A 25968-nucleotide genomic window follows, 5' to 3' on the forward strand; every position below is an offset into this window, starting at 1 on the left:
TACTAGTTACAGCACTCTTATCAGTTCAGCTGAGCAAAAATGTTGCTGTAGGCTGGGGATGTCAGAACAATCTCATTTCAGATGATGATTTTTATACAATTCTCAGATTATGCTACATGACACACTATAGCATTTTATAACTGAAAATACTGTAAAGCATACATTACTTGCCCTAACTGAGTGCAAGTGGCACCAAGTTATGAACAGGCACATGCAAACTATTTCTTTGCAGTAAGCAGAAGTTTGCCATGGCTCACTAGGGACCTGTGCGCCACGAGGGACAGCTGTTTATTACGGCACAGTTCATAGTGAGGGGCCTTTGTTCATCCACAGCTGAAATTGTTGGTCCTGGGTAGAGCATGCAGAGGCTTTTTTTCCTTGCCTCAATAAAAAACCCCTTCTCTTTGGGAGAAGAGGAGGGGTAGCACTAGTGCCAGTGTGGATTTTGGACTTAAGAGGTGCCACAGAATGGCTTTGGGAGAAGAGGATGGCTATTTCAAAAGGGGCATTGGTTTAGATATAGACAAAGACCACAGTGCTCTACTCAAGTAGCTCATGGGTGACTTTATAGGCCTCAGGGTAGCCAGTGGAGGGAAAGAAAACCTTATTTAGGGATATTTTTGGTTATAGCCTTGCTTCAGGCAATTTCAGAATTTCTCATGAAATCTTACTGTGAAAAACTCCCTAGGGAACCATAAGAACTGCAGGCAGTGAAAAAGCCACAGAGGAAACACAACAGATCAAACTTTCTGTCAGGCTGGCCAGCTGACCATCAGCTTTCATGGCTCCAGTGACTGCCTTTTTCTAACAAATATGAATATGTACTAGAGCAGGATTTCAGAACCAAAGGCTGCACTGAAAAAAAAAGAGTTTGTAGGACCCCTAGTATCTTGTGAAACAACTCTTCTTTCTCAGAGACAGATGGTGTCCAATATGAGCTCTTGTATTCATCTGCCCTATGATGACAGCTGAGAGAAGTCATTCATGCAAAAAGATGATAGCACTTAACAAGCAAAATCTGTAGTTTATTAATAATTAAAAATTATTCCCATGTTCTCTTACTGATTGAATATTTAATCATTTGTTCAGTCAACACCAATGTCTCATTTATTATTCATTAAAGATAAATACTTTGTAGTGCTTCTGGATTGAAATGTGTTACACCAAGATTATTAAGAGCACCCAGAGTTGATTTATTATTTAGAAATCGATTAAACTTTTGTACAGAATTTAATGACTTAAATAACCTTTCAGATTTTTAAAGTCAATAATAAGTTTTATTTAAAAATCGGTTATGTGAACACAAGCAGTGATGGTGAAAAAAGAAATTCTCAGACCTGAGTTTAACATTTAAACTGAGATGGTTTGGGAGAGAAACACATCACTAATATCAGACCTTGCTCACACAGACAGAATGACTTCCTTCTATTTAATGTAAAAGTACAACACTACATGCTGTGCCATAAGCTTGCAACCACTTAGTCCAGTCTTCTGACGAATCATCAGAATTCTACTCCATCCCCTCATTTTTACCCCCTTCACATTTTGTTACTTGACTTTTTGAAGGGACTTCTGTATGATTTATGGAAGTTTTGCTGTAGCTCTTTTTCTTTGTCTGTATCCTGAATAAAGCCAAAGATCAGGAAAGGAGAGTTTCATGGCTTCACATCCTCTCAGTGGTAACTTACCACCTGAGGAGTATAAGGAGATGAGACCCTTCTTTCTTCTCTGCAAGTGGACAGTCAGCCTAGCAGCAAAAGGTCTGCTGTCTCTCTCTGTCTAAAAAGGTTTCTGACTTGACTCCTAGTGACTAACTGCTTAGTGAAACCAGTCTACAAAATGAAAAGTCTCTGATTTCTGTAACTCCTTAATTGCTGGGGCGAAGCTGGACACTGCAGCCAAGGTGAAGAAATCTCATTTACTTGAGGAGACAAAGATAATGAGTCAATGAGTCATGAGTGGATCAAATGAAAACTAGCTATTGTTTATACCTTCCAATTAGAGATCTCCGGCTATATATGTTGTGCAAAAATTGTGAAAAAAGGGAATAGATCATTATATTAGTTTGTCATAAATAAACAAAAAGTCTCTTGAGGTAATAACAGAAAAATGGGTTTTTCTCTACTATTTTCTTTTCAAGCTTTCTATTTAAGGTTTGGAGCCCTTTTTCCTCCTTTCAAATAATGCAGGCCTTCCCAATCTCACTAAAAGTAGTTTTCTGGTCATTGTTTTCTCAAATGTGGGAAACAGCGAATTCAACTACCTAGAAATATCTATTGTTTAGTCTTGCAGACTGTAAGGACATGGAAGTGGCTGCCATTTGGTTTCTTTTTTCCTCCAGCAAACCACATTTCCTGAGGTATCTTTGTTTTCTCATGCTTCTCAGGATGGCAAAGCAGGCCCCAGAGGAGAGAACCCTGATAGATTCAACTCTCTCAGAGAAGGTTTAAAAGTTTAGTGGAGACAGTATTTACAAAATTTAGTGATATTCTCTCCCATTCTGGTTTATCTGTACTCAAGAAGAATAGAGAGCACTTATGCAACCCCAAGGTAGATTTCCTCGTCTCAAAAGCAGATCCTTTTTTCTGAGTGTTCACATTGCTGAGATTACAGACATGCGTGTTTTCCATGTACTTTTTGGAGATGGGCAATATTTCTCTGCACATTTTCTTTACAGATACATTCCTATTTCATAAAGAGTGAATGTAAATATCAGGCAGAACAAGCAGAAAAGTTTTAAAACAATTGTTGAAAAAGTGCCAAAGTTTTTTGTCCAGCAAAGCAAGGGTCCCCCGTGTTCAGTGCAGAGGCGGCTGTAGCAGAGCATCAGAGCTGGCAGGAATGAGGGAGGCTGCTTCATTATGGAAAGACTTGGTGGAGAAGAGACGCTTGAGGAAAAGGAAGGTTTGTTGTAGTCTTTGGCTGCATCCTACCAAGCTAGACAATTAACAGTGAGTGCCCTGCCATGGGAAGGAGTAATATCTCATCGGTCATACAAGAGACAAGTTAAAATAACTCCTACTCTGTATGTGTCCACAAAGGCTCCTGAGAGGATTTCCTCATTAAAAGTGAAGGGTAGAGACAGAGTGTAAATATCACTACTTTTCTGTGGTTCTGCCTGATGTTGATTTTATTGAATCAAAGCCCTCCTTTTCCTTAGATTCAGATGGGTGAAAAGGGAGTGTGTCCAGGCTGAGAAAGGCTGCTCGGTGTTGCTGTGAGACACTGCGGAACTGAATAGAGTAGCGTGAAATTCCAAAAGAAATGTGATTCAGGGGTGAAGAGAGGATGAAGGTGTTGGTCTGGGGAGGTCTTCAATAAAGACAAATTTACTAATAGTTATAAATGCAAAATATCTGTCAACATTTCTAAACACATAATTAAGGTTAGCTTACATGTGTCAAATTCTATAATTAATTTCTGCATGTTGTAATTATAGAAAGGAGAAGAAAATTGGTTTACAATTTAATTATTGTATTGTAATTATATTGGTTACAATATAATTAACATAAAAAATCATTAGAAAAGACATAAGAAAGGCAGTTTTGAGTACTTCAGGAAACATTTTGGGGTTAGGTAAAGAATTTTGGCTCTTAATTTTTTGTAAAAACTTAACATTTTTAACTCCTCACTGAAAAAATTATTTCTGTGTTCCAAAACAATTTGAAGTGTTCCCAATGTGCTGCTTAATGCAATATATCAGAAAGAAAAAGAGTCACTAAAAAGACAGGACTTTGACACTTTTAAGTATGGCTTTAAAGTAGCTTTTAGTGAAGAAAATGAAACCAGCTAGGAAGAAAGGAAAAAGAATTCAAAATAAATAAATCTTTGGAGATGTGGAGTGGTTTGTGTGCTGTAGAAGATTCTGGTAACTTGAAAGCTTTGCACTTACAGAGACCCATCTTAAAAATTAATCACATCAAGAGAAACACTTTCATCTGAAAATGACTTTTCTGGGCCTATTTATAACAGACTTCATGGATCAAATTCATTGAAAATATAGTTAATGAGATTTTCAGTGGGACTCAGAGCCAGTATAGGACCTGAAACTCATTTGAAGTCTTTTACATGTTATAGCTGGAATATTTTTAATGTTGTTTAAAAAAGAGATGTGGTTCTATCAGTTTATAACTAATCAGATCATTGGTGTGAAGATTTAGGGCTTTGTGTTCTTTGGTATTTATTTTGCCTTTACATATATTGAGAGGAGTGTAATTCCATTAAACCGAAAAAAAAGGTGCTAAAAATGCATTTTTGACATTCTTAGAAACAAGAAAGTAAAGCAAAAATACATCCTTCTCTTAATATGATGAACTGTTCAAATGCTCTGGTTTCAGTTTGCGGGTCACATCAGAATCTAGCTCATTATGATTTGTATGGATATCTCAAAGATTTTCAGAATACATGATGTGACTAATTTAGTACTGATGTCAAACATCTATTGTGACTTCATGCAGATTAGAAAACTGCTAGTTTTGGGCACAGTACTTACACTTCTCACTGGTCCTAAAGCCTCAAGGGAATATTTTTGTGGGTTAGAATCTTTATTTTGTTTATGAGTTTGCAAGGTTAAAAGTTTGTTAAAATTATTTTTTAATATTTAGCATTATGCCTTTGAACCTTGGACTTTGTTGTAAAATGCTGAAAAATATTAGAGTGATTTATATATATTTAAATATTTCAATACAATACAAATAAACTAAAAGGCAGCATTCAAATACTGCAGTCTTTCCCTGCCCCTTCCCCACATTTCTATATGACATATTACTCAAAGCCATGGTATGGGAATATTTGTGATATAAATGGATTTCCTCCCTGCCTTTGTTTTGGTTCTAAAAAGCATCTTCCATTCACTGTGTGAGATTTCAAGTTTGGAGCCTGAATGTTTTTTGTCCCTATAACCATATTGATCCCTGTGTAGTCCAAAGCCTTAGGAATTATAGTAATAAATTCCGTGACAAAAGCACTAGAGTTTTCCAGCACTTCCCTCCTATGGAATGAAGAGAAATGGTCAGGAGAATGCAAGGTTTGAGGTCTTGATATTTGGTGAGTTTCTTTTACTTGACTCTTTCCTGGCAAGGAAACTCCCATAGACACAGCAGTACAAAGAAGGGAAGACTAAAGGAAATGGAGTTTATTGCTGGCTTAAGCTACTAGAAGGTATTTTTCAGCTCTGAGGTAGGGATTTTACTCTCCTAAAGGAGACAGTGTTTGGATGTCCAGTCTACTCAAACATACTGAATAATTGATAACTCCCATCATGACCTGTGAAAAATACTTTGCAGAGATTCTTCTTTATGACTGATAATGGACAAAATGGATGACAGTTCTGGATCTTCTCCCAGCTTTTGTTGGGAATCTGTAAGAAGCCAAAAGACAACAGAGTATGCAGTTTCACAATTCTGCCTAAGGCAAGATGCTTATTAATTAAAGTGTCATAATCCATCAGAAATACTTGACCACATTATGAAAGGGTCAGACTGCAATCTCTTGAAGGATGGGGAATTAACACCTTTGACAAATTCATTTTTAAAAATAGTAATTTGTTTATTTTCTTTTTCTGAATTTGATCCCACACTCCTAGACTATAATCAAATTACCAGGAGACTATTATTCAGTGAGGAATAACCAGCTGACAGTTTTCCTGTATATATATGTGTGTGTGTGTGTGTGTGTGTGTGTGTGTGTGTGTGTGTATACATATAGACACATATATGCATGTGTGTATGTGTATATACATATACATAGAGATAGATAGATAGATAGATAGATAGATAGATAGATAGATAGATAGATAGATAGGCAGACAGACAGACAGACAGATGGGATTATGTGATTTCTAGTACTGAATTTGCATTTTAACCTCTAAAGGCTTTATGATTTGTGTTTGTGTCACTTGATTCTCTCGTGGCACATAGCATTAAAGTAATTTGACTCAGGTATGGATAAGTCCCAGTAGAAAACATGCCTAATGGACAAGTTTAAATGAAAACTTCTCTAGCGGCTTGCTACTAGAGCATTCAGGCATAAGGGGCAATAACTTCGGCTCAAATGTCAAAACTTTCAGTTTTCTGATAATACTGAAGGCTTTCCAGAAAATACCATGCCTCATCCAGTTTTAGTCAATGCTGCAAAGAGAAAATTGATTTTCAATATTACAATTTTGCCTAACTTCATGCATGGAATCCAAGGGATGAAGTCTCCCTTAAAGAGAGAATTCTCTAAAGTTTGTGAATAAAAACTCTCGTAAGACTGAGATGTGATTTCACATTTCAGAATTGCAAGTGTTGGATGGACAAGAAGGAAATATTACAACAGAAGACAGTCGTAACAGAAACTGTGTTTCAGCAACAAGCCTTGATGCCCAGTTACATACCAAGGCCAGCTCTGGGAATGACCACCTCATTGTTTAGGTGATCTTGGGCCAAATGATTCTCTTCTCTGCCTCAATGCTTTTCACAGAAGATTTTGTGCTAAGGTGTTACCATTGTCCAGCCTTCCCAAATCCCTATAAGTGCTTCGAACTGCGCTAACCTCTGTGGGGCTGTGAAAAGCCCATCTGTTCATCGGCTTTTGACAGTTGCACATTTAGCTGTGATGAGATTTTGTTTATAGCCTTCCTAATATAATGGGTTGGATGTTTTCCTTGTGTTGCTATAGCATGGGCTTGCAGTTATAAATTTACATTCCCTTCCTTTGCAGGCAGTTGCTAGCAGTATGATGTCGAGTGGAATCTAATCGCAAAATAAATTCACCTCAAGAGACCTTTTTTTAAAATAAACCAAAATATACATTTAGAAATAAATCTTCATAAAGCCACATTAGTTCACAGAAAATCTGCTTATTAAATGTTAAACATCACTAAAAATACTTACTTAAGAAGTAATTTGAGAACTACATCCGATTTGACTCTAGATCAGCAATGGATATTCTGATGTTGCTAGACACTTATTTTTGATTGTGTATTAATTTTCTTTACAGATATCCAATCTGTTCTATGGCAAGTTTGATATCAGCAGATGTCATGGAGACTCAAGAAGGTTCCTTATCATTTCCCACTGTATGAAGTAAGAATTGTATCTTTACTTTTTGAAACATGTACAAGAGCTTTATCAAAATTATCTCTGAAGGGCTGCTATGAATACTAGAGCAGATAAATACACGTGACTTGGAAGAAATCCCATGCCAATTTAATAAAGCTTCTGATGTTCGGGCACAGTTTGAGATACTTGTCTAAAGTCTAAATCAAGCTGTTGTGGATTGTCTCATGACTCTGTTCATTGCTGATTCACCTTTAAATTTAAATTGAGCTTTTGTTAAGAGTCATTTGAATCACTGCTATCTTACTGTTCCCATATTTTTCTAATAAATGAATAGTTGTTAATTATTGCAGTTGAAATGTCTCTTTTGGTATCAGGTCCTTTTTTTGCTTCCTTTTTGTGTTATCACCATTGACACCATTTCAGTTGACAGTTCCTCTATAATTTTGCTAATGCTGCCAAAGTCCAGTGAATGCACTGGCTAAGTACCAACAGCCTTATTTCTTTCACAAGGGGCTACCTCCTCACAGTGAAATCCCTAACTTGTGCTCCATACAACCCCTCTGCTTCAAGAACGTTAGATGTATGAAGTGATGTAAAATAGTACAATCCAAATCTGTGGGACTTTGAGGGCTTGTACCTTTTTTTCTTTAATATATTTTTTATCCTTAGGAAGTGAAGCTCTGGTCTATTGATATGATAAAATGAATTTCTCTCCTGCAAGCACTTTCATTCAAGTCATAAACAACCTCCACATGACATTTTTGGGTCTCACCCAGCTCCTGTTTAACATATATCTAAAAGGTGCTTAGCACATCATGGCCTACATTATGCTGAGGTGATTTCACAGCCGACTTGGGAGCTACTTTCTTATTACTGCCCATCTGTACCCAGTCCTGTATTAAAGATCTTATTGAAAGCTTACATTTTGTGGATTGCATATTGCTGAATGAATTTGGAATGCAACAGGCACCTTCTGCATTTGTTTTTAAAAGGCTATAGTCAGTTCATCTGATCTTATGGGTGATGTTAATTTTTCTTCCTATGCTGAAAAAAATGAGTAGTTCCAAAATTACAGAAGCGCAGATTTGGAATAAAATGTTGTTGACATGTTCATAGATTTTTGGTTTTTTTTATACTTTGGGACTTAAGTCAACATGAATGAGCAGAAATTTCATATCTGCTTCTTCCAAGGTCTCTTGAACATTACTCTGAAACATGGAACTGCTTCACCTTGGGGTCAGAGCTTTTTACTACATGGAAAACTTATTTAATCCACTTATGGTTTCTCTGTTTCAAGTAAATGAGTAGTTCACTGATGCAATGGAAGAATTACGAATAACTGCAATGAAAGCACAGGCAAGCCAGATACTAAGATATCACAACAGATCCATTCTTTGAAACAGTTCAGCTGTGCAAGTTTTCAACACAAAAGTACATCCTGGGTAAGTACTGGAGAAAAAAATGAGTTACACTAATTCTGCTAGGATTTTTAATTGGATCACATATAGTTTGTTTCTCTACTAATTTAGACCTTTATTTGCAATGAGAAAGTGAAAAGTAGATATGAAATACAGCTATTCTACCTCTGGCAAAATCATAGATAGTCTATGTAGAGGGAGATTACAAATGGCAAAACAGCAGTTAGTTTAGCCCACACACTTCACAAAATTATGTTTCAAGCTGACTATGAGATGGTGTCTGCAAAATCTAGATAAAATCTCCTAAACAAATGTATCAGATTTACAGACAGGTTTTAGAGAAGTGAACGTGAAGTATAGAATAAAATATGTCTGTCTAACAAGGTTTGCCTAGATATTTATTAATATAATATTTTTTATTTATGTATCAACAGTGCAAAGAAACTACAAAGAAGGTCTCAAGTAAAAGCTTCCACAATAGAACCACTGAGTAACTGTACAGTTACTTTTATCTGCATGAATGCAGCCTATTAGGCTTGTGCAGTTAAAATATAAATTGATCTGAGTCCAAACAGTTTATAGTACTTCTGAAATGACTGCTTGCTCTGCTGAGAAATTGGTCTTTTCAGTCATTTGCTATAAGTGATTTCAAATCCTGATCATTGTTTTGCTGTTAATTACACATTTTCCTGAGATAGTCTAATGAAAGGCTTAAAAATAGAAGTACAAATCAGGTTTACCCATGCCATTAATTCTTCACCCTTTCCAGGCTGTCATTGCAACTGTCTCTGTCTTCCTCAAACTGTCAGTCTGAGTTCTGTTTTTGAGGCCAAGGAACAGCATCATTAACAGGATAGTGGTAAAGGAATATGCAAATGGGAAACATCTCTTCTGAATTTTTTATATCTGCCCTGTAGATTACTAGCAGGGCTGTGCAAATGACTGCAGATGTGGAGAATGTGCAGATGTATTAGTGACTGAATGAAAAAGATGGTTAAAAAGATACTTACATTGTGTCACTAATCAAAAGGGACTTCTGTACTGTCGTTATCTCCCCAGATTTGTTTGATAGGATAAACAGATTGAATTTTTATAACACTGTCAATGTAAAATATTTCTGTTATCCTTGTGAATTTCTGAGTGTCTTTTCTCCACCTTTTCAACTTTTCTAAATGCATGAGAATCTGAATACAGTTTTCTATTTTTTTTTTCATCAATCACATGCAAATACACTCTTCTTGTGCCCACTACAATCTGTTAATTATTCAGGGATCTTAATTTCCAATTTGACAAAACTACATACTACATGCTTGTCTTGAGCTGCTAGACTGCTCTGACTCTTTTTATGTTTATCTGATTCTTAAGATGAAGTCCTCCTTCTATGTATTTTGGCTGGCTGTGTTGACTTGGTTGAGATAATACCTAAGTTCAGTTTTAACTGCATTATAACAGTTCTCCATATCAGTTATTGGTCCATATGAAATGAGAAAAAAATAATTTCTCATGGCTAGATGATTAGAATATAGAATGAATGCGCTGTGTTTAGACAACATATCAAGTAAGGTTTAGATTTTTTCTTCCTTCAAATATATCAAAATATCAAATACAAAATGCAAATCCCAAATGGATGCCAATAACCAAGATCAGGTAGCTACTGAGATAACTTGGAAAAAAGAAGAGTCTCTAAATAAAGTCTCGGTGTACTCAGTTTTGTAAACACTTTAAGCTCTTGCTAATTCAATACATTGCAGGCGATTTTTCAAAAAGCTACTCAGAATTTCTATTATAACATCTGCATGGATTATTTACTCACAGTGAGTAAAACGAAAAATATGCTAGTGAAATATATGGATTTGAAATTAAGTACAACATTTAATATTTCCTTTTAATTGGGATAAAGTTTTAAAAGCTGGCCTGGCAGCACCATCCTTCTGTGCCTCAGACAGTGGAGCATTTCTGCTTTCTCTTTGCAGAGTTTTGCCAGTCTGACTCTATTAAAAAATTCATGATTAGACAGACAACATTGCTGAAACAAGAGAGAACACATAATCCATAGGCTGGAGAAAGTGGGTATGCTATTGTTTTGATTTAGAATGAGCTTGGACTATCAGGTACTTGAAGTTAGGAGAAAGGGAAGAAATTTAGGAAAGAGAAGTAAGAAAAAAAAATTAAGCTGTGTGTGCCATTAATTTTGTCTGTAACTGTGTTATTTTTATGAGCAAGGAATAAATGTTACTGTTGAGCATTGCAAATCAAGTTATTAATTTATTTTCTAAGAAATGCCTCTAAGTATCACAAAAAGCCTGAACTCCACCAAATAATGCATATTCTTAATAAGTATGAACTTTGAACATGAATGGAGCCAGGGATCATTGGCACTTTGTCTCTTTAGTGTAAGCAGGAGGTGAAAGCATCAGGAAAAGTACAAGGATTCACAGAAAAACCTAGAGATTCTGAGAGACTGCTTTCAGCTGTCAGACACTAACTTTTTTCTGGTTTGTGCAATGCTGCCAGAACTTGAGAAACAAGTTAGTCATAATCCCTTTTTTTTTAATCTGGTGCATTACATGGGATGAAAAATTGAGTAGAAGCAAATAGGGACCAATCATTAGATTAAGATTATAGAATGACAACATCCATAAGGTATGTGAGAAATAACAGTTACCAATAAAATGAGGGATGTTATTTTAGAAATCAAGTCCTGTTAGGGAATATTTTCTAATAGAAAAAGCAGCAAATTAATTATTTCACTGAATTTATTGCATTCTTCTATTTTTATATAATGTTCCTCACATTGTAAATAAGACATAGTGCAAATACTTTCAAGGAAAAAAGACTTGACAGCTGATATGTAGTAACCTGGTGGCAGAAATAGGAATGGAATACATTAGAAAAGTGATTAGAGATCTGAGAAGTTCCAGAAAAAAATAACAAAGAGAAAAAAATATGTTTACAAGATTTTGGTGAAGTAAAACAAAGATACTGGGGAAAAAATACTAGTGATACAAATTTGTTTTCAAGGAAGTTTTAACCATTTTGACCAGTAAAGAAGATGATATCTAGAAACCTGCCCAGCCTTTGACCATTTCTCCTTATTTGGAGACACTTACTGTCAGCTGAAGTGATTACTGGCCAGTTCCTGGTCATGACAGCATGAGAGAATGAGCTGAAATACTCCAATATTAGCATCTTAAACTATTGTGAACACGGGACTTCATAGGTAGCTTTGGCAGGAAACCAGAAATTCTACTTGTCTAGAAGCTCTCACATTTTGTAAATAATGTTTTCTTCAATCAAATGGAAAAGCTGACATTTCAGAACACTTAATAGACAGTTTTTTGGGTTTTTTCAAAGGAAAAAAAACCCCAAAAGTTGAAGTATTTTGTTTCAATTGTGTAGACAAAACACACCAAACAATATAAACAGATGAAACAATACTGAATTCAATCCTGCATTATAATTTTGTATTTTTTAAGAAAATATTTCGGAATGTTTCCAGCATGTGCACATTATTGTGAAATAGTTTTTCCCATGAAGCAGCATTGTCCAAACAGGACACTATTTTTTGTAGCCTCTCTCTATCTAATTTCCCTAAAATACCTGCACAACAAAAACAATATAATAGCTAGATAATGAATGGTTGCCATTTTTCAATGGGTTGTTTTAAGAGATAGCAAAATGCTTAACTATATTTATCTAAAAAAATTTTATACATTTTCCATGCTAGAAAATAATTTCCAAATTGATGGTCTCATAATTGCAAATAATATTCCCCAGATCATTTTGAAATATAGGTAAACAATAATTGAAAATATTAATGAAAATTTTAAGCTGAACTCAAAATGAATGATGGCCATCCTCTTGTTCAGTTTATCCCATTCAAAAAATCATACAAGACATTATTTCTCTTTCTTGAATAAGTCAGATTGATTAAATGTATGTGAACTGTTGCTTTTAAAATGAGTTTAAGAAAAACTCATTTTCATTTTCTTTTAAACATAAAATAATTATTCAGACTTCAAATTTCTTTTCATAACATTTGTGATAGCAGAGTGTTAGGACCTGAAGCACACTGAATATGTGAAGGAATTTCAAATCAAATCAAAAGGAAATTTGTACTAAGATAACCATAAACATTATTGCAGAAAAATTCCTAGTTTCAGCTTGAAAATTTGAAGGTCAATTTCTAATTTGATGGTAACTTGCTGATATACGTTCTAGGAAAGTATTTTATTTTAGAATAGATTGTCAAAAATCAGATAGTTATTTAGTAGTTTCATACTGAATTCCTGTATTCAGTTTTCCAGAAAAAAACCAACCTTATGCCTATGGTGTGCTCTGATAGGAGAAATTAGAAAAAGGTCAATACTTGTCTTTCTTTTCAGCATCATTTTTAAGAAGAAATTGCACTCTGAGCTCCCATTTAAAATTTGAAGACTAGAAATGTTGTAAAGATGAGTTTTATAATGTTATGTAACATCTTTGTCTGAAAATTATTTCTATAGCATTCATAATATGGCTATTTTGCAGATCTATAAATTGAATCTCGACATAGGGCAATTATTTCCAAATGAGGGATCTAAAGTTCTGGTGACTAAACAGAGTTCTTTACTTTCCCCATAACCCTAAAGTCAGTGCTATGGTTGAGAACATATTTCCTTTTCACCTTGGTGGCTTAGTTCTGGCAATCTTTTGATGTACAGTGAGATTTAGTATTTGTATAGGAACAGCTTGCACTTCTATGGTGATTGCTTATCAAAGTCACAGATAAACTGAAGTCTTAACTCTGACATTACTCATAGGAATTCATGGCATTGATTTCAGGAGAGCTTGTCTTGACTCTGCTTTCTTCATCCATTGGAAAGAAAAATTTCAATCCTGAGTTCAAATCAGCTACTGTTATGTATATTTCTCGTACTATTTAAGGGACAAAGTTAAGAGAATTCCCTTTTGCCCCCCCATATTCAAAATTATGGACATCAAACAGGTTCTCAGAATCAGGCACTCCTTTGGGTTGGAAGGCACCTCCTGAGGTCTCAAGTCAAGCCTTCTGTTAGGAGCAGTTTAACACTGGGCATAAACCATGGTCCTTAAGATTTTGTTCATTTATGTGTGGTAGACCTCCATGAAGACCTCCAGAAATTGCATTATATCTTTACAGAAAAAAAAAAAAAAGTGTTGGGTTTTTTTTCTGAAACAGTTTTATGAGAGAAATCTCTTATACTTGGCTGGCTGATGTGCTAAAGCTTTCCCTTTTTTCATATCCACAGTGTGATGCAATCGTAAGCCAAAATATTTCAGCATAAAACTGGTATTGTGAGGAGGAGGATTTAGAGCAGAAATACCACACACTGGAGGTGGACTAGAATATCTGGTCAAACTTTGATGATTTTATTGAGACTTGAAATTTATTCTTCCACAAATTGACAGGGAAAATGAGATAGGAAAACTGAAAAGTCCTTAGGCTTTGAGACTTTATAAAATTTCCTCCAAAACTTAGGGTTCTAAAACTCTTCCTACTGGAGTTTAGATAGTATTTATTACACAAAGATAATGACTTTTTATTTTCAGTCACTTCATGAAAATTGTAGTTTTCTTGTCTGCTCAAAAAATTTACACGATTTATGTGTCAAAATGAACCCTGAATATTTGGATCATTTTCTTCTGGACCACTTGCTTTCCATGAGTTGTCAATGAATGAAGCTGAAGTTTGCTGTCTAGGTCAGTAGCTCAGCTGTCTTCAGGTAAGACTGCATGGAGGGTTGATTGGTTGTAGCAAGAGAACCCTTCTCTTTTGGAATTTAGAGCAAATATCACCTCGGAATTTCTCTTGCTTTGTGTCAGATGTAGTATGCGTTGTAAGTTATATTTCTGAGATAACATAGGAATGCCAGTGTAGGAGGTTCTTTGACATCTTTATCTGGTACCAAAATAATATTGTCTAAATGTGTTGCAATTTATGATAGAGAAAGTGTCATAAATCAACATGTAAGATGCTGGTTAAAATGGAACATTTTTGTTACAAGATGTCAGGTTGTACCATATTGATTTTTTTGTGTATGTGCCATGTAAGACAATTTTTGGTCTGTTTTCTGTTTTATGGATTTGAATTAGAACACATATGAATGCCTACTCAGTGAAGATTATTTCTCTGTGTTTCACCTTCAGAAATACAGATGCTTCATCATTTAAATTGGTCAGAAGAACATTGAAATAATCTTTTTATGATGGCTAAGTTGCATTAATTTTCTTTTCACTTTACTATTCAGCCAATAACCTAAGAGGCTGATTAGGTCCTGTTTGGATATTTCAACTGTCCTGTTAAAGCTGCTAAAATTAATATTTCATTCACTAGAGTTAGTATTGGAGGGATTTGAATAGTCAAAACGTGGAGCTAGAAAAAAGCCCTTTCCAAATATAATTTTGGTTGTCACTGCCTTCTTATCTTTCATGTGATATATTTATGTGTAATTCAGTCTGAAATTCTTCAGACTCCCATCTTAGATATGAGCTTGGGATGTTAATAGATGCACCTGTCATTGTCTCAGTGTGAGTGGCCTTTATAAAAATGCTGGTGATATAATGGTAATGGTGTCTCACAGCTGTGTCTGGGGGAGAATCCAGGCATCCTTACAGTGTGGAGTTTAAATCACCTCAGATTTTTATCTGAGGTCAGGTTCCTATCTCATTCCCTGTAACTCAGGTGAAAAAATGTCTGGGGCTAAATGCAGAAATCAGCATCTTTAATGCTATCCATGCAAAATCAGGGTCAAATTTTTTACAGAATGAAGGTTTAGTTAAATAAAAGAGGATTTCAATTTCATCCTTATTTGATATAGGCTTTTTTTTTCCTTTCTCTTTCTTAAAAGGCAATCAATCTTCAAGTAAAAAATAAAAGGGAAAATCTCTGTCTATGCTTGCTTGTATATTCATAAGCAGACTTAAATAATTTAGTAAGAGCTTAATCCTTTTCATTTTTAAATACATTACATTAATCCATTTATATGAGATTATTATTTCTGCCTCTTCTGTGAAGCAGATATTTGTTACCTAAAACAGTCTTTTCAGTGGGGTTGGGGAGGGAAGAAAAAGAAGAGAAAAATATGACAAACTTCCACAAATAACAGTAAATACAAGGTTTGTTCCTATTACAGTTTGCATGCTGATAGCTTTTTCCCCACCTCACAGATGTTTAATACTAGTCCACAATTTGAAGCCAAGGTCAGTTTCAGTTTTCTTGTATAACACTGTCTGCTGAGGTTCTGCTTTCCATGCTTTGCCTGCTGCTCAGCCCCAGGCACCCTTTGCTCTTGGTGGCTCTTCCCTTCACCTAGACTGTCCATTAAGGAATCACCTAAATCCAATGCAGGAGCATATTTATGCTCCACAGCTCTCACTTCAGAAAGTTTGTAGATATCTAGCCCAGATAACATACAAGATGGCATTTCTAATCGTTAAGAGCCCATTACAGTAAATTCATCCTACATCCTTTCCAAAGGCCAGGCTAACTTCGAAGTCTCTCAGGAGCTGTATGTGCCCTTTGCAGATCAGGCTTTTTGTATTCCCACAATTCATAAATAAGCTGAAGCATTGCTTGCAGCAGGGCACTGTGGATGCTTAAACATTTACATAGTGTCAAAAAGCAATTAGACAAATTAGAATGGAAAATAGATCCATGAGGGTGTTATTAACCACAGGGATAACACTTTTGGTTCAGGAAATCACAAAGCCACAAATCCTTGCAGCTGGGAAAGCGTATCAGAGAGTCACCACTGTGTGACCTCTGGGCAGGCACTCACATATGGCCATCTCCCATAGCAGCATGCCAAATGAACTTTTATGCTGAGCTGCTGCAGCCACTTACCCAGACAAAAGCCAGTAAAATTTTCCCTAATGGAAGGTTAGGTCTATTTCTTTGTAGTCAATGACAACTTTGCTGGAGTCAACAAGCTGCTGGGGCCATTCCATCTGAGCTGATTCCAGATCTGACAGTGTTAAAGATACTTGTTGTATGAGTGTGGCTAATTGTGAAGAAATGAGTGGGTATAGTTGTGATCATTTCTGTAGTGTGGATGTATAAATTGAAAACACGTTGAAATTTAACTAAATTTTATTAATGATAAAAGGGCCATAGTTGGCAGATACCCATACACATGAATAAAATGGCTGGAAGGCTGCAGACTGTTCATAAGAGCTTTATAAATAACAAGTGATCCTCTCTTTGTCACTCACATAGAGAAAAGAAAATTTGCTAACTGATAAAGTTTCTGGGATTTATCTTGTCTCTTATAACAATAGCAATAGGTGAAAGGAGGCTGAGTAGGATATAGGAAAATACTCACCTGTTCAAATATCTGTATCATGATAAATGAATTAATTTGTACTTAGATTCACTGCATTAGCTCAATTTCTATAGCTCCTTTCATCCAAATGAGTTCTCCCTAAGTGCCATTCAGATTTATTCAATGGATATATAAACGAGGGACAGAAAACACTGTCATTTCTTTAGCACTACAAAGCAACTCGACCTAAATCTGCACGGCTGGAGGAGACTTGTTAATATTCATTGTTCACACATAGATAACATCTCCACTGAATCAAGAGTTGTCTGGGCACATGTTTTTGCAGTGAAATTTGGAGTTACATCAGCAGCTAGCTCTGCCCACAGTCCCAAAAGCAGCACAGAAGTGCGAGCTGATGGAAGAGTACAGGTGTTAGTGATGCAAAATTTAAGGAATGATTAGAAGATTCCCAGATGACTGGGAAAACAATTACGGAGACCGTCAGCCTCTGTGCTTAAGCGCATTTAAATTGCCACCAATAGCTCAGGAAAGATTTACATATGTTATGTTACAAGGCTACTCCAGTTGCATGTTCTTCTGCTTTCCACTGAAGCATTAGATAAAGGACAATCTGTCTGCCAAAACAGTTGAATAATTTATTTCACAGAGGCATTTGCTTGCAGAATTCATTCATTATATTTACATAGGGTATTCTCATGGACTCATAGTGTCTAAGTTAATTGGTCTTCCTATATGTATACAAACCTGATAAACAATTCTAAAGATGCACAGAAATACAATTTAAAATTCTCTCCTAGTTATGTAGCTAGTTATGCTACATATTTTATTAAATCTCTTTGCAGGTTTTTTTTCCAGCACTGGTGTACCTACAAGTGTCATAAAAGGACACTATAGGGCTGGTTATCCAGGACACAAATGTCATGGCACTATCTGTAAAAGGTTTTACCCACTTAAGAGTGCAGCAGGGAAATTGAAGAACAAGACACAGGCTCATGAATTAAAATTATGTGTCTTATTTCATCATTTCCATTGCTATTAGCATGATCACAGTTGGTGGTCCTAAAATTAAGATGGCTTTTTGTGCACTTAATTTTAAAGGATGAAAACATTGTACTTAATTTCACCAACAAAAACAAATTTCAAAATTTAATGTTCTGTTATTAAATACTTTCATTTAGAAACCTATTTCTTTAAAGATTATTGTGAAGGATAATGTGTTTTATTGCAATTCTAAGCTAATACTGTTTGGAACTGTTGTATAAACACTGGCATAATAACATTTGTTTCGCTTGCAGGGTTTGGCTAGAGGAAAATGGCACATTTGCTAGACGCTTTATACCAAGATATAGGTAGTACAAATATTTGCATACTGTATTTCACTAGTTTCTCTTGGTTCATAGCTGGTCCCATTTACAGTAGAGATTATGTGCTGAAAGACAGGGACCACTGATCCATTGCAAAGATTGCTTACATTCCAGACTGTTCCAGTCTGTTTCATTAAGTTTCTGTTAAACTGTTTTTCATATTTTTCTGAGGACTGAGATGAAAATCTCTAAAGATGTTAGAGATTGTGTGCTTTTGTTGAACATGAGTTGTCCTCCATAGTGGTGGACTTGGGACCCCTTGAGAGGCATGTTGGATTATTAAGATCACCTGTGACCTCAATGCAGCGGGGTGTTGCACTGTCTCAAAAGGTGAAAGCCATCCTTGACCTTGAAAGCCAGGGGCAGTGGTCCAATGGGAAAAGCATCTTTATTTCTGGAATTCAGTGGAGTATTAGGCAGTTGGTTTTCTGTCTGGGTTTTTTTTTTGTTTTGTTTTGTTTTTGTTTTTAAGGGTTTAAATAATGTAACTTTACTGTAGTAAACAGAAACCATTTCAAAATCGTAACTTTGTTGAAATTAAAAACTGTGAAATAGCCTGTTTCTTTAAAATTATGTGAAAAGTAGTAACTGTTAGTGCAATTCTATATCCATGGTTTATGTTGGAAGTATGTAGTGGGAAGAAACGAGGTTTTATCCATATTAGTTCATCACCTCTTCCCAACAGGAATCAGACAGGACAGATGTCAATGAAAATGAAAGCTGTTTCAATTTTTAAACTGTCATTGACCAAGTCTGATTATTATCTCCCTGAGATCTTTTCAGTGCATCACTGGATCAGATTCTGCCAGTCTTTCTCCAGTTCTAGTTGCATCAAAGTGCTGCAAAAGTATGATAATATTTAGTATGCTCAGGCATGGGAGTTTGAAGTTAATCAGCTAAATTTGAGCAATACAGCTGTCTGTCTGAAGATTCTTTCCAAATTCAATTTACAGTGTTGTATGTAAGGTGTGTCCACACTATAGCTCTTATTTTGCCTTTAGCATGTCTACACTGCACCTGATAACAAACATGTATGACTCGCCTTTGGGCCCCATTGCAAGGAGATTTCTGGCACAAACACAATGCCCTTCCTCACCAGTCTCACAAAACCTTCATCATTACATGAAGAAATAATTATGTAAACATCCACATAGGTGTTTATACACTGTTGTTTGGTGATGTTCCTGCTACCAGGCTGCACAATCACAGCAACACTATCAGGGAGGCACTTCATGGCTTTCTGTGATGAAACCACAGATAGCAGGAGGTGGAAAGATACAACCTTAAGGAGGGATGTGCTATACATCCTAAATATAATATTTATTTTAAAACTCTCTGGAAGGTGAACAGAGCTGCTAGTGTGTTGTGTTTCTAGGACAGAGACAAAAGCTGCTGATGGGATCATAATAACTCTGTGTATGTAGTATTCCTCATAAGGGATAAGTGTTTTAGGAAGGATATATAACACTTACTATGGTGCTGGGGCTTACCTGTCTCCATTTATCTGTGATAGATTATGAATTCAGACTAAGTAAGGACTTGGATTACTCTTTTCTCAAGTAACCCAGCCTGGAGACAGAGAAGTTATCCAGGAAATAGTTGGGATGATTTCATATGCCAAACATTCAGTGAGCAGACTGGCATAAGACATCTTAGCACTTAAGGATATGAGAAAGTGTAGAGGGATGTGAACCTAGAGAGATTTCCAGTGTGATTCTGTAGGATGATAGACTTACCCCACTATATCTGTACCATGAAAGTGAATGGTAAAATGAGTTAGAAAGGACAGTGATAGGATAACTTACCACTTACAAGATTAGAAAACCCAAAAGCTTTTTTGTTTGCTTGCTTTTTTAGATATCACCAAAAAAAAAAAAAATCCCTTATTATCTCTGCTCTACAGAGTGATTCAAACTACCTGAAGTTAAAGGAGCCACTTGGTGCACACCAACGGTTCTGCCTAAAGGCAATTTAATATGCACATATACTTTCCAGAAGTATATGTAATAACATTAAGAATACTGCAAGGCAGCAATTTTTCTGAGCATTTTTGTCTTTGTGTGACTGCATCAAAGAAGAAAGTTATTGTATGCAGTATATTCTGCAATTCTTTATTGCCCTGTCATTTTGAGAGGCTTTGAGAAGTCAGAATGGCCACAATAGTACCTTCCAACCTTCAGTGAAAATGCCATTGCTGGTTTGCTTTGCAAGCCTGAGAACAAGCTCTCTGTTGAATGCTAAAGAACCACAAGCCTTAAGAAATGAAGCGCTATATTTGATGCTGTCTGAAAAACATGCTGACCAAGACCAATTTTGCAGAGAAAAATCTGAAGAATTTCAGACTTTTGTACCAAAGGACGGCACTCTTCACAGTCTAGACAGTCTATTGTAGAGAGTTTAATCTTTTTATCTCCAGAAATTCTTTTGTTCAAAGCAAAAAATATTTTACCTAGAGTGGGGACAATTTAGCCAGATTACTATTGTGTGGTCCTGAATGGAACATGTCTGCAGGGGACAAATAAAATCAGACCTGCTGAGCTTGATGCAAACTGGTTTCACAGGACTATAACCCAAGGATTCTGCTAAGAAAGGAAGAATCTTGTGATTAAACCCCCAGATATAAGTATCAGTTAAGAAACTGAAGGAAAAGACTCCATCAAAAAAAATTAGAAGAGGTTTTGTTAGAGAGACTGGGAGGGAGACAAAGCTGTTGCCTTCTTAAATTATCAGTATTTTGAAGAATAAACTGTTTCTGCGCCATATATTTTCATCTTTCTTTAACTTAGAAGAGGGTATATGTTTTTCTCTCTTTCTGTTTTAGACACTTACTTCACCTTGTTAAAGGTGAGTATACTTATATGGATGTTGGAAAGATAATAGGTGTTACCATATGTGACAATTGCCTTTTGTCAGTATGAGGTTTTGAACTTGCTTGAAGAATAGCAGAAGTTCTGGAAGGGAATGGGCAGCCAATTTACCTTTTAGGGTCCCTGGAGGGAGCCCTGCTGAAAACATTAAAAGTGGCTGACTTTTCAGGCTGTGTGGTTTCATGTGCATGCATCCATTTCAGGTTTGCCAGGAGACCAGATACAGAAACTTGAATTTCTTTATGTGCCCAGATGTGTATTACCTGGTTAACAAAAATGAAACGTTTTCCTTAGTTTAGAGGATACTGAATGTCTCTATACCTAAGAAACATTAAAAATCATGGCCCATTTTCTGTTTAGTCATCTGACTAAAAGTCTTCAAATTGAATGTGAATATAATATTTTTAATCTTGTTACAGGTCAGGAATTTAATGGATTGACTTTGCCACAGGTCAGAATTTTAAGGCATTAACCCAGATGTGTTTAGGAGAACTTATGTGACCACACATGGTTCATGGCTCTCTAAAGACTTAGAAAGTCTTACTAGACTCTGGTTACTGAAACATTAATGTTGCATCATGTATTGTGTTTGCAACAACCTTTTGTGCTTGTTCAGGGAGTGTGAATGGAACAGTGCAAATTTTGCCACAGTATTTCATATTTAGAATTAAATCATGGCACAGAGGAAGCACAGAATATAATTGTGATTGAGCAAAAAGAAGCTATGAAAATTTAAGAGCAATTTATTGTCTTGAACATTAAAGTAATGCAGTTGTTACAGACCTGGAATCAGGGACATACTTTTCCTCATCTATTTAAAAATTATATATAGCTCAGGGAACCTACCTGAATAACTATTCTGGAAGCTTTTGCACAGGTTCCCCTATATGCTGAAAATAGCCTTGGGAAATTTAAAACCTAAATAACAATACTTGGTAAAAGGGTTAGAAGAATTAGAGTCAGTTGGCAAGGTGAGTGTTGACGAAGGCAACAGCAACAACTCCAACAGCAGCTACAGCACTAGAATGAGCTGGGCAGGGAGTTCCTAGAGCCAGAGAAGCTGAGCAACAGCTGAGAGACCTGAGTCACCAGACCCTGAGCCACACAGGATCACCTGGAAGAAGCAATGAGCAATGGCAGTCGGTGACTTCTCACTGCAGGGGACAGGGACACCCATCTGCCCACCTAACCTCTGTCCTGAAGAGTTTGCTGCCTGCTAGGAGCTTGAATCAGAGATGTCACAGAAAGACTGCCAAGGCTTCTCAACATGCCTGGCTATTATCCCCTGTAAGTCTTTCATGGAGGTATTGATGAAAACAAGGGCAAATTTGAAACCTTCATCCATGTTTTTAGAGCTCTGGGGACACTGGACAATGGTCTGTGTCCTGAGGTAGTTTTCTCCTTGATATTTTTAGTTATGGTAAATGTTGAAGGAAAAACTGATTTACCAAGTAAATGACTGGCTACATTGCTGGTGTTGTCAAGAGGGGCTTGGTTTCAATAACCATGGGACCCTGTCTGCTGGCACTTGATAGGGAGAGATGAGATCCACCTCACTCCTGTCGTTATTCAAGCATAAGCAGGAAATACACAGGAGATGAAAGCAGGGTCCGCTCAGTTGGAACAAATATTGCTAATAACACAAAGCCAGGAGGAGGGGCCCATATCCCAGAGGACTGTGAGCCCTTCAGAGGGAACCTGAGGGCTGGAGAGGTGGGCAGGACGGAACCTTCTGAAATTCAACAAAGACAAATGCAGTGTCCTTCACCTGGGGAGGAATAACCCCAGGCTGGGGGGAACCTCCTGGAAAGCAGCTCTGTGGAAAAAGACCTTGGGGGCCTGGTGACAACAAGTTGTCCATAACCAGGAGAGCCCTTGTGGCCAAGAAGGACAATGGGATCCTGAGCTGCATTAGGAAGGGCTTTGCTGGCAGGTCATGGCAGGTGGTCCTGCCCCTCTACTCAGCTCTCTACAGCTTAGCTCATCTATGTCCAGTTCTGGACTCCTCAGTACAAGAAAGACATGGAGCTCCTGGAGTGGGTCTAGTGGAGGTCTATGAAGATGATGTGGGGGTTGAAGCTCACTAGGACAGACTGACGGAGCTGTGCCTGTTCGGCCTCCAGAAGAGATGATTTGGAGGGGCCTCATCAATGTCTATTTGAAGGGAGGATATCAAGAGAATGGATCAGGCTCTTCTTCATGGTGCTGAGCAATAGGACAAGAGACAAAAAGCAAGAACTGATGCACAGGAAATTCCATCTGAATATGAGGAATACTTCTTTACCATGTGAGTGACCATGCACTGGAACAAATTCCCCAGAGAGGGTATGGATTGTTCTTCATTGGAAATATTCAGGAACCGTCTGGACACAGTCCAGTGCAATGAGTCATAGGATGACCCCGTTTGAGCAGTGAGGTTGGACCAGATGACCTCTATGGTCACTTCCAACCTGGCACATTTTGTGATTAATATCACAACTTATCCTGGGCATGAGTGCAAGTAAAGGAGGGCTATTGAAGGACTGCTTGATTTGAAACGAAGAAAGTATGAAAGCAGTGGATGTTGTGATTCAATTGGGCTACAGAAAGACTTTAGTCTAAGACTAAAGATTTCATATATGCAGCGTAGGAAAATTTTAATTTGAAAAGGAGAAAAGAAAAAATTTGGAACTATATTGTCAGGCAAAAATAAATACATGGATAAAGTACTGGTGCATAGCTCACTAAAACTCGATGACTGTTCAGTATTCATAAGCAATTAATTTCTGCTAGCAGCTTTAAAATGCTTATTTCATGTACCTAGACATATATGCCAGCTCTTCAGTTCTGTGCCCACTTGACCAAAGTTATAATATTTTCCTTTCAGCTAAGGCAAATTTTATATGGAAAAATGCAAATACAAGAATTTCACGCCCCAGGTCTGAATTTTTAATCCAACCAACTCTCTCTTGCCACTTCACAGCACATCACGCTAGATTTTACATGCAAATGTGTTGAAACAGTGCAGCTTCGGTCCCCCCTCTGGTGGGAATGATCAGAACTGCAAATGCTACAAAAGGGTTTTGTAGCTAATGGTCAGATCAACAGCCCTGGAAACAAACCCTTTAGTTTTTTCTGAGCCCTTGCCTCATGCACTTTGTTTTGTGCTGGTTGTGCTTTTTCTTTATTCCCAGTGTCATAAGACTGCTCTGAAAAAAAGAGACACCAAAAAAATAAAAAGGCTTATGCTATGTAACAATGACAGAACAGCTGTGTTTCTGTGTTGTTATTCCAATGACCTGTGGAAAGTAATAAAGAATGCTTGCTCCTCTAATTTGCCACAGGTATAAACTAGACATCTTATGGTTTCATGGCATAAGATGAAACAGGCATAACAACAGGCAAGAAACTCTTAGATTGCTTTAATAGGAGTTTCCATTATCATGTATGAGATCATATCCATTGCCTTTACCTGAAAAAGACTGGTAGAAATTTGTATATTTGGCTGTAGAAAGTGCACATATTGATCCATTTCAAACTCTTTTTCCTTTTATAAATTTTCACAAAGAGGTAAAATAAGAGAAGTGTGATAAGATCCAATTAAAATTTGAAAAATTATTAAAGATGTTCCAGAAAAGAGCAGAGAACTTTCTGTTCTTACCTCTTGACAATCAAGATTTTAAAGAATAAGGATGTAGACTGAACATCAGAAACATTTGTTCAGCTTGAGATTATACAAAGCAATACTGCAATAATACCTCTTAGTTTTGTACATCTTCCTTTATAGGACCCATATTTCTTAATAGAAAACTATATGTAATACAAGAGAAACATTTACATGCAGAATGAATTTAAAATTTCTTTATTATGTGGAGGTTTTGCTGAAAATACTGTCTACCTCATTCTTGAATTTTCAAAGTACTTTATTTTTCCTGTGTCTAGAAGCAAAGATTTTAATCTTGTGTGAAACTAAAGTTGAAATGTCATCTTCTTTTTTTCTTGGAGCAGAGCTCTAATCCAGAGTCTTGACAGTGAATAATGCTCCATGAATTCCCTGATCATATTGTAGACTTGTGAAACTCAGTGACAAACTTATGAAAAAACAAACCTACCTCCAAATTCAAACTTAATACTTTTCTACTTCTAAAATTATTTTTCAATATTCTGAAATTACAACATCACTTTGAGAAAAATATCAGACTACTGTTAAATCCCAAAAATGTCTCTGTCTGCCTTTGCCTAGCGCAGTAGCACTGTAGGTATAGTTATTTATAACTGATCTTAAAAATTTACATTATAGATAAAAAAATCCAAAACAATGAAAAACTTAAATGGAATTTGTTCCATGGCTAGAGAAATATGGCAAAAATTATATGAACACCACATTTTCAGGAAAAAGGCAACAGAACACAATTTTGTCAGAACAGCAAATAAAAGAAATTTCAGAAAAAACAAAACAATAGGTGCTAGGCATAAAAAAGTTAAGTGATGTTAAGAGAAGGTTGAAAAAACCCCAATCAGTATATGGTTAAGGCTTGAATGATATATCAGGAAACAATTTGTAAAAATACTCTAATGTCAGAAGACACTGAATAACTGGAAAAGCTATGTCAGGCAAGTAAATTGTAGTGAGTAGAAATTTCAGTTGATAGAATTAAGTAACAGTAGAAACTTAATTTTTCCTTTAGCATCTATGTTTTTGAAATAGGCTTAGGTTTCTAAACCCATCAAGAGCCTACATAAGAGGTGGAATATTTTAAGAGCTAGAAAAATGCCTGCCCTCTAGGTAGATTTAGTGAACAAGAAATTAAGTTGAACACAAGTTTAGTATTCTTGAAAACTGAAAGCCCAAGGATTTTGTGGCATATACACATAGAAATAAAAAAAGTTTATATGAAGAATATCTGTTCTTCTTTTCTGAATAATAAACTGCACATAAAAGGAGACTTTTGATGACCTTTGGTGATGCTGTAACAGTCATAGAGTAAAGCAAA

At 36.3% G+C, this 25968-nt stretch overlaps 1 long non-coding RNA gene across 1 annotated transcript in view; it reads left to right on the forward strand.

Moving 5' to 3' along the window:
- Nucleotides 1-7299, forward strand: part of LOC113459559 (uncharacterized) — a 216679-nt gene extending 209380 nt beyond the window's left edge. Inside the window, exon 7 of the long non-coding RNA XR_012580842.1 lies at nucleotides 6982-7299. This is a non-coding gene — a long non-coding RNA (uncharacterized LOC113459559). The remainder of the gene's footprint in view (nucleotides 1-6981) is intronic.
- Nucleotides 7300-25968: the final 18669 nt, after the last annotated feature.

The sequence above is a fragment of the Zonotrichia albicollis genome, chromosome 6 (genome assembly GCF_047830755.1).
Source record: "Zonotrichia albicollis isolate bZonAlb1 chromosome 6, bZonAlb1.hap1, whole genome shotgun sequence".
Lineage (NCBI taxonomy): Eukaryota > Metazoa > Chordata > Aves > Passeriformes > Passerellidae > Zonotrichia > Zonotrichia albicollis.